This window comes from Equus quagga, chromosome 2 (assembly GCF_021613505.1).
Source record: "Equus quagga isolate Etosha38 chromosome 2, UCLA_HA_Equagga_1.0, whole genome shotgun sequence".
NCBI lineage: Eukaryota > Metazoa > Chordata > Mammalia > Perissodactyla > Equidae > Equus > Equus quagga.
The window spans coordinates 66,766,411-66,776,158 of record NC_060268.1 but is presented as its reverse complement, the minus strand read 5'-3'; positions in this window follow the sequence as shown (position 1 = coordinate 66,776,158).

The window sequence follows — 9,748 nt, the reverse complement described above, 5'->3', positions numbered from 1 at the left end:
TGCTTTGTCCGGTGCTTGGCCTTTCTGGCTAATCTGAGGTGGTGGAGGCAATGGGGCAAGCATAGTGTGTGGGTCTTGGTACCGTGGCATCAGGGAGCAGGGCTAGCCGCTGCTTCTGGGCCCTGGGTGGAGAATTTTAGACCCATGTCATGGGATGCTGTGTGATGCCCACATTCTCTTTTGGGAGAAGTTTCCAGTGATAGCCCCCAGACCTTTGGTGCTGTGGGCTGTGGCATCCTCAGGATGTGCCCAAGGCTGCTGCCCAGTCTCCAGGGTGACCACTGTGTTACAGCTTTGGCCAGAAGAGACCTGTGATTCTGAGATGACCACAGTCTGGGGAGTGGCTAGGTGGACTTTCAGGGGGAGCAAGGAGGGGCAGCTTACCCTCCACATTGCTCCCTCTCCCAAAGGCTTCCAAAAGTTTTCTTGTCCTTCCCCTGGCCTAGTCTCACCAGGCATTCTTTGATGCCTATTCTGTAATGATGCCAGAATCCAGGCCTCAGAGCTGTGCCAGGAAGCAGGGCCCTCTTCTCTGTCCTGAAGGCATAAATACAAGAGCAGTTAAATAACAATACTAAACAACAACACCAACACGAACAGGGCTCAGCTTTCATATTGAAGAGAGGGCACCAACCCCCAAGCTGCTACTCCATCTGCCTGAGCTCTCGTTCTCCTTGGCACACCGTTCCCTGCCGCGTCACAGACATGGCCAAGTTGAGCGGGTGGGTTTCATGTGCTTTGAATACTTCATCAGGGAAAAATCCTTCCCCTCAGATGGTGTTTTGGTGGAAAGGAGATCAGAGGTCCACTCCTGCCCTGAGCCTTTGGTGAATGTTCCATCTGCAGCATCCGTGATCATGGTCACTTGGCTTTTGCTTGTCACCTCCTGGGACAAAAGGTTTACCATTTATAAGGACAAACTTCTCTGTCCTTTGTTCCCCACAGTGTTTACCTCTTAGTCCCCTTTCTGCTCCAAAGGGAACACAGATCAAGCCTGTTCCCGCTGCTCCATTGGTGAGGGTTGTTAGGGAGACTTGCCCCTCTGACCCGTCTGCCTGGTTTTGGTCCCCAGCACATCCTGTTCTTCTCTCTGGATGACCTCCAGCTCATCAGTGATACTCCTAAAGGGAGGTTCGCAGGAGGACCCATGAGTCCAGACATGGCCTGAACAGCACATTGTTCTTTCCTTCCTCCAGAAAATATGAGGTCTCTCCATACTTCTCTCTTCATCCTAGAGTTAATGCTGAGAGGTGTTTGTATTGGCTGAAATGACTTAACTCACCAGGCTTCTTGGTCCCAGGCCTCTTTGTGCCTCAGTAGTCTGCCAGGAGCCCAGCTGCCTTCTTGTGGTTGGGAGCAAAGACCAGGAAGCTCTGTCTTGAACCCGATGTCTCTGGCTTGTTTGTGGTGGAAACAAAGACCAGTTCCATCCTCATGGGCCTGCCTTGGTCAAATGGGGCTGACACAGCCCTTCCTGTCCCCGTGATACAGACCACCTAAAGCTGGTTTCCATTCTGTGGCAACTTGCACCCTGCCCCCAGAGACCGACTTCACAGGTGCTGGGGCTCCTTAACTTCCCCACCCCATTATGCTGCGGAACATTTGGGTGACCTTGCCCTGTCCCTGGAACTGATACCCAAATACCAGCTACACTGCTTCCCAGAATTGAGCCATCCCCACGACTTCCCTTTCCCTTCTTTGTCAGCTCTTTCCTCCAGGGCCTTGGCAAGTTGGCTTTGCTTCCTGTGGCCATGTTTTAAATAATATATGTTGAGTCTGATAAGTTCCCCGGCTGAGCCTGGGGCTTTCCATGGGCCAAGAACTCCTTCCTCACCATTGTCCCCTTCACCCTTTTGACAGATATTCATTCAGCCTCTAGTCTGTGCCAGGTACACATGATGTGGTCCTTGCTCTCACAGAGCCGTGTCGTTGGTAAGACAGGTCTACACTAAAACCTGATGTCGTTGGTAAGACAGACAGGTTTACACTAAAACCTCATGAGCAGCAGGCCAGGCAGGTATCGTGGGCTAGGGGCTCATAGGAAGGGGAGCTCACTTGGGTTAGGGTGGGTGTGTGTGTGCGAGGGAGGGCTTCTTGGGGGAAGTGGCAGCCAAGCTGAGACCTGAAGGGTGAGGAGGAATTGGGCAGGAAGGTTTCCGGGCTGAGTGGGCTGGGAGCAGGGAGAACACAGCTCCTGTAGCCTCATATGTCAGGATGGATTTTGAGGTAGGCAGGGGCTAGATCGTTTGAAGCCACATAAGCAGTTTGGACTTAGCCTCAGGACAATGGGGAGTCAGAGAGAGTCAGTTTTGCATTTTAGAAAGGTCACTGGCTGCTGTGTATGAAGAGACGGGGAGTGGGACAAGCTTGAAGGGAGACCAGTGAGGAAGCTGTGATCCACTTGGAGCTGATAGTGGGCTGACCTGGCAGTGTGGCAGTGTGGGAGGAGAGGAGAGGGTGGATGGAGAGAGACTTCAGGAATTCGTGTGGATGCCACATCTTGGGAAAGGTGAGTGTACTATTATTAGCTCCATTGATCAGATGAGGACACCGAGGTTGAGAGGTGATATCATCTGTCCATAATCTCATGGTTAGGTGGTAGACAAGTTGGTCTTAGAAACTCAGGTTTGTTTTACTCCAAAGCTGGCACCCTTTGCCCTGCTGCCTGTGGCTTCTGAATGTGGAGGAGTGGGAGGTGGTGGGTCTGATCAGGCTGAGAAGCTTGGGCTTTATCCTGAGGGCAAAGAGCACCCCTTGGATGGCTTTAGGCAGGGCAGTGGGGACCAGACTGTGTGAGCTAATCTAACAGCTGCCTGGAGGCCGGATTCGTAGGAAGTGAGATTGGGAGGGGGAGACCAGCTTGGAGGCTCACTACCTCCAGATGGACGTGATGGGGGCCTTGACTAGAGCTGCAGCAGAGGGGCTAGGAGAAGGGAGGGATGTGAAAGACAGACTAGATCTGGGGGGCAAGGGAGAGGGAGGAGGCAGGCAGGATGTGAGCAGGTACATGATGGTGCAGCAAGAATAAGGGATTGGGCTTGGGCTTTAGAATGCTAGACCAGTTTTGGACACATTAAGCTTGAGGTGCCATGGGACAGCCAGTTGGGGATGTCTTATAGATAGATGTTTCTAGGCTGGAGATAATGTTCAGGAAGTTTTGAGTTGAAGACTGTGTCATTTGAGAAGGGAATTCAGCTTTTCAGGGAAAGGTAGAGGAAAAGGGACACCCACTAAGGAGTTAGACTTTATAGGGAATGGTGACTGATGGACGTGGAACATGGAAGCTGGTGGGATCTGCTGCTTCTGGGAAGAAGGCAAGAGCAGGAGTCATCTACGCTGTGGAGTAAAAGGAACTGGACAAAGAGGGCATGGTCATTGGTGTGAGATTCCGCAGAGAAACCTAGTAACAGAATGGCTGACCTTGGACTTGCTGACTTGAGCCATGGTGACCTCAGGGAGATGTTACAGTGGAACCAGAGCCCAATTACAGAGGTTGAGGCCTTAATAGGTGGGGGAAGTGGAGGCAGGGAGGACAGAGAACTCTGGAGAACCTTGCTGGTGAGAGGGTCGTTGGAGGGGATATAGTTGGTGGTTAGAGGGGAGATGGAATTGAAAGTGAGCTGTTGCAGTTCAGCAGAGGTGAAGTTGGAATTGATCACGAGAACTTTTCTAGGAAGCTAAGGAAAAAAAAAAACGGAGAGACCCCGAAATAGAATATGCAAATATGCTGAGACGGGTGAGTTTTCTGAACAGATCCTTTCTCCTGATATAACTCAAATTTATCTGGGCTGGCATGGGCTGGGCTGGCACAGCTTGCTGGGCACATGGGCCCCAGTTCTGCTCCTTGCCTCAGCCCCATCTGGCCTGGGCCCCAGACCAAGCTCTCAGAGCCCTGCCCGGAGGTGGCCTCTTGTTGCCTCTGCCACAGGCCTTGGCAGTGAATGTTTGGTGAGGATGTTGGGGGATTTATTTAGGTCTCCCTCTCTCTGCTTACCCTGCCTCTCCAAGACCCCTCTGGCCCTGGGCTGGGGTTAGGTCAGCTTGGCTGTTCCCCTGGTTTCCCTGGGCCCTACCCTCTCTGGCTCCAGTAGGCTGTGCAGTTGCTGGCAACAGAATTCGGCTTCCTCTGTGCTTGAAATGCCTTTTGCAGAGACCCAGGCACTGCCCTACCCAACTCTGGCTAAGTGGCTAACAGCAATGCAGTACAATAGTGCTCACTTATCAAACACCCTCTCTGTGCCAGTCATTGAGCTAGGCAGTCACGTGTGCCATCTTAGTGATCCTCGTAACAATCCTGAAAAGTAGATATTATTATCCCCATTTATAGGTGAGTGCTTCCTGTTAACAGGACGTGACTGTGCTGGGAAACGGGCCATTCCAGGGTTTGGGTGGGATTGTTTCAACACGATTCCATCAGTGTACCCACCTGAGGCCTAGTCTGTGGCTGGCAGACCTGGAAGCCACTCAGAGGGGCTGAAGGGTCTGCTCACCACTTAGCCTGCCTAGAAGTGGCAGCCTGAGCCTTGGAGGGGAATCAGGCTTCTAAGTCAGACTGACCGAGGTTTAGGTCTCTTCCACAGACAGCCTAACCTCTTGGAGCCTCACTTGTGTCCTGTTTGACATTTTCCCTCAATTTATATAAGTGGATATTGACAATGTGTATATCAGATATTGCAGGGCACTCAGAGCTGGACTGGTGAATGTTCTAGATGACTGATGGAGTCAGGATCCTAACGAGGCAACCCTAATAAGAGGGACAGGAGCAGGGACAATCTAAGGTTTTGTGGTGGAGACTAGAAAACCGATTGCTCTCATGCAAGATGGGGTCTCATTTCTTCCCCTCCTGGGCCCAGATTCGAACTCAAATTTTTCTCAACCAGCGTCCCAGAAAGCCAGTTACTGATAGATGGGAATTGGTCTGAGGATGACCCTGGACTGAAACCAACAGGATTTAACAGCCTGGTGTCTCAGCCCAGTGAGGCGGTGCCTTGGAGGGGTTGTAATCAGGAGAGAAGAAGTTGATCTTTCCAGCCCTCTGCTGCTCAGCTTCTGCTCTAGGTGTTGTGTTCTGATCTGACACCTGATCTTTGAAGCAGATGGACACAAACTGGATTTCCTAGCCCCTAGGAAGGCCTCAGGAGAGGTTTATTAAATGACTGACTAATGATGTCCTAGGAATCAACCAGGATTAAAGAGACCAGTCAAAGCCCCATGAGGGAACTAGTTGGACCTGGGGTTATTTACCCTCAAAAAAGAGTAGATTTAGAAGGGCATGACCTCTGTGTTGAAATCCCTGAAGGGCTCTATTCCAGGAAGAGTAATTAGATTTGGTCTGCGTGGCCTTGGAGGACAGATTTAGGACCACTGGGTGGGAGTCTTCCCCTGGGGAAGAACGCTCTGTGTCAGAGCTAAAGGAGTGGGGGTGAGCGCATCGGCATTGGAGGTATGTAAGCAGAGGCTGCATGACTGCCATGAGGGCTGTGGTAAGGGGCTCTCAGGTTGGACTGGATGACCTCTGAGAGTTACTTCTAATTCCAAGAAATGGGATTCTTGGATCACTGTGTCCATGAAAGAAGGATTACATCAGAGCTGGAAGGGTCCTGGGACACCTTCCATCCTGCAGAGACTCGAGTTTTAAAAGCATATTTATTTCAACCCACAAACAAACAAATGCACAAGATAGAATGAGAAAGCTTTGTCCATCTCTGGTCTTGATAAGAGATAGACCAGAAGAAGAGCTGATGTTTGAGCTCCTCTTTCTTATTTTGTAAACAAAGAAATAGAGGCCTGGGCTGGGGCAGGGCCTTGCTTAACTTGGCTCAGTGGCCAACCTGGGACTTGTTCTTCGGCCTCCCAGCCATATCTAGTCAGGAGACTGACAGTCTAGATGGGTTCCACATGACTCCCACGAGATCCTGCTTTGCCTCAGGCCCTCGGCGCTGAGAATGGAGGCTCAGAGAGGGATTTGCGGGGTAGGGGTAGGGTGCGGGGTAGGGTGGAGTTTGTCTCCAGAAAGGCTTGGGAGTGTAGTATATGGGTACACATTTAGTCTCCGCTAAGATGCCACTGTTCTGGAGCAGCCACCAGGTGGCACTCCCACCACAAGCCCAGTGCCATGTGGGCAGAGTTTTGGGGCTTAGAGACTGGGCTGGCCCTGGAAGGCATGTGTCATGTTTTTAGGGGAGCTGCGTGCCCTGATGGAAGGAGGAAAGGTCTGTCTCTTCTCTGCCAGTCTCCTTCCATCACTGAATATCCCCGTGTGGATTGTTACTTTTTGTCTCTCAATTTGGCTGGCCAGACTCTGACCTTAGCAGTTGAGGGTAGGGCCAATCAAATAAAAATGCATCTATAATGACTAGGACAGAGAACAGAGATGCAGCAATGGGATGCTGCTGGGAAGTGTTGACTCTCAGGACTAAGAAGCGTGGTGGCAATTAGTTCTCCATTACTATGGGCTGAGCAGACATCCATGAGGTGGTGGTTCTGAGCTGGCCTGGAAGGAAGAGGCAGGCATGGATAGGTAGGGAGGGCAGACACTTGGGGGGAATGTCCTGGTGGATGTTTAGGGCTAGGCAGAGCACTAAGGAGATGGTGAGGTGTGGTACCAGGGCCCGTGAAAGCTGAGGCGGCTTTCCTCTGTGTGCCTTGCCTGGTCCAGCCCTCAGCCCTGACATGGTCTTCTGAAAGTTGGGTCAAGTACACTAAAGCTGTTGTGTCCATGCCTGTGCTTGTGAGAATGTCATGCCTCTGTGCACAGTGAGCAAACAGTAAGTAAGAATTCCCAGATGTGGCCTATGTCACCATAAACTTCTTACTTTTGAATTATTTGCCAATATTTTAAAACTGGGAGTTTCAACAAAAAATATGTTTTTAGCTTCTCTTGAAAAATCAGTCTGTCTGTCACTGGGTGTACTTTGCCATGGCCCCCATGGACTGGAGCTGAGTAGCAACTGCCCTGTAGACAGGCCATGTGCCCTCCCAGTGTTCCCCAGCCCCACACCCCCTCAGCCTGATTCACTATTCTCAGGATCTCCCTGGTCTCTGCCCCCTGCAATGGGTGGGTGGGGGGGTGCAGTAAGAGTTGCTGTTGTTAGGAGCCAGAAGGCCTAGGTAGGCACCAAGCTCTGATGCCTTGTATCAGGGGTGAGTCTAGCTTGAAGGGGCTGTTGTGGGCTTGGGCTTCTTATAAGGAGCCTGTCCTTATACACCCTCAGGCCTCTTGTTAGGGATGGGTCACTCCTTTGAAGACCAAGTGCAGCCATGGGATGAGGGCTGAGGAGCAGGTCAGAGGAACCTTGGGGAGTGGAGGGATGCTCCGAGTAGGGCCCTGAAAGACTGCTTGGAAGGCTGGGAAGGCTCCCAGGGCCTCTGCTGCTGCTTCGGGGCTATGAACCTCAGGTCTGTGTGTGTCTATTTCTCTGATTCCTAAGGGGCCTCCTTGGATTTGGCTGTGCCTCAGCTGCCCACAAGGAAGACCTCTTCAAGGTATTTTTCTCCTAGATAGGAGCCCCCGCATCATTTCTTTCTCCCAGCCTCCTCCTCTCACTCCCCCATATGTGGAGTCGAGGGGAAGGGGAGGGCAGGAATGTGCCTCTCCCTCAGACCTGTCAGCATCCACATCTGTTCCTTCCTCTGCTGGTCCATTTCTCTTCATTGGCTCTGAGTGGGTATTGTGCTCCTTTCTCTGGTTCAGGCCCAAAAGCCAGGATTGGCCTCCAATGAGAGAGTCAGGTTCCTGTCACCACCTATACCACTCCAGTGGGATTTCCCTGTGCTGCCGTGCAGTGTTTGGGAAGTCCAGGCCCAAACACTGAGTACCTACTCCCCTCTATGCCTAGAGTCTAGCTTCCCTCTCCCTCCATAGAGCTACTACCCCAGTCATGGGCCCAGTGCTCCCTCCCCTGGCTGCCTGTAGCCAACCAAGAGGGGCTGCTGTCTGGCCCTGGCCCTTTGCCACTAGATTGGCTGCCTCAGGGGTGCCCATTGCGGGTGAAGCAGGTGCTGAAGTGGGCATGGAGGAGCTCAGCAGAGGCTGCTCTGGGACATGAGGTGGGACAGTCTTCAGCACTTCCCCCTCACCCCGCCCCAGCCTGGGAAAAAAATCCCCTGGCATCTGCCCCAGTGTCCATCTGCTCTCCTCTTGCTCAGGAGGCTGAACTTGGCTCCTAGTCTGTCTTCTTGTCGAGCACCTGGTAACCTGGGCCCTCTCTGGGGTTTCTGAGGATCATTTGTATCCAGACTCCAGCCACACACAGGAGGCAGCGGCAAAAGGGTATGTTGCATTGAGAGTATTATGCTACAGAAGATAAAGCTGTGGGCACAGAGAGACTGCCTGAGCTTCAATCTCAGCCCTTCTCTAACTAGCTGTGTGACCTTGGGCACATCACATTCCCTCTCTGTACCTTGGTTTCCTTATTTGCAAAAAGGAGCCAAAAATAGCAGCTACCTCATAAGATTGTGAAGATGAAATCAGCTAAAATAAGGCTATAATACGTGCACAGCACATAGTAACCTCAGCATTAGCTATTGCTATTGCGATCAGAGAGCCCAGCTTCTTGGCTTCCCCAGCTGACCTTGGGAAAATCTCTCTCCCCTGTGCCTTAGTTTCCTTCTCTAATATGGGGTTATGTTCTCTCCCTCAGTGTGGGAGAGAATGTAGGACTGAAAGGGATAAGGTGGGTGGAAGCGGGTTGTGTGTTTTGAGTTCCTGTGCACGTGGGTAGTGTTATCATTAAATCTGAATTCTCAGTTCTTAAAGGCAGGGGCAGGTGATTTCTTAATTTGCTTACCTTTGCAGAGAAGACAGACACTGGGGGCCATACAGCTCAGCAGATGCGGCCTTGGGCTGAAAACGGAGTGTCAGTCTTGGAGGCTACCCTAGGCCTGGCCATACTGCTGGCTTCAGGGCTGCAGGCTTGGGTGCATGCCTGGGGAGGGGCTGTTTGACTGTCCACAGCCTCCCTGTCTTTGGGGCAGTGTATCTCTGGGCATCATGAAACTGTTGGCCCCACTCAGTGGACCAGGAACCTAGCTCTGCACTATTTCTGGAAGCATCTTGATTTCACCTTTTGACCTTTGGGGGTGTCTTGGGCTCTGAGGGCAGCAGGATGGGATAGCTGGAAATAAAATATGGAATGGTAAAGCAAAACTTCCTGGTAACAAAACTTCCCTGGTGGAGGAGCAGGGCAAAGGGCCAGAGCTGGGGCTGGGGCAAGGGCAGTCTGCTCCCTGTCTTTGCTGGTGTCTGCAGTGTGCGAATCAAGTCCAGCTAGCTGTGTGGGTCCTAGAGGCCCACACACACCTCTGCTACCTCCTCCTCACTTTGCCTCCTCTGAGTGCAGCCCACCTGGGGATAGGCATCCAGTAAGCACTGAATAAGTGGATTTCCCATCCACGGTTCCCTCGGGCATAAGCAGAGGTGGAGGGTCTGGGCCCTCGCTGACCTGAGGGAGAGGAGACCCCTTTACAAAGGGTAGGCATGTGGCTCTGAGAGGATGAGCTGATGGCAGAGCTGCCAGGGCTGCTCAGGTGACTGCAGAGGGACTGGGCCTGTACCCTGCAGGGGGTCACCAGTGGATCATCAGGTTGCCTGCCTAGCTCAGCCCTGTGCACCTGGTAGGCAGAGATCCCCTAAAGCTGGTCTGACCCTGCCTCCTGGACAGTGAGTCCTGGGTATGCAGGATGCTCCCTCTCCTTCTACTTGGGGAAGGGGCCTTCTTAATTATATCCCCCTCCACTCACATGGAAA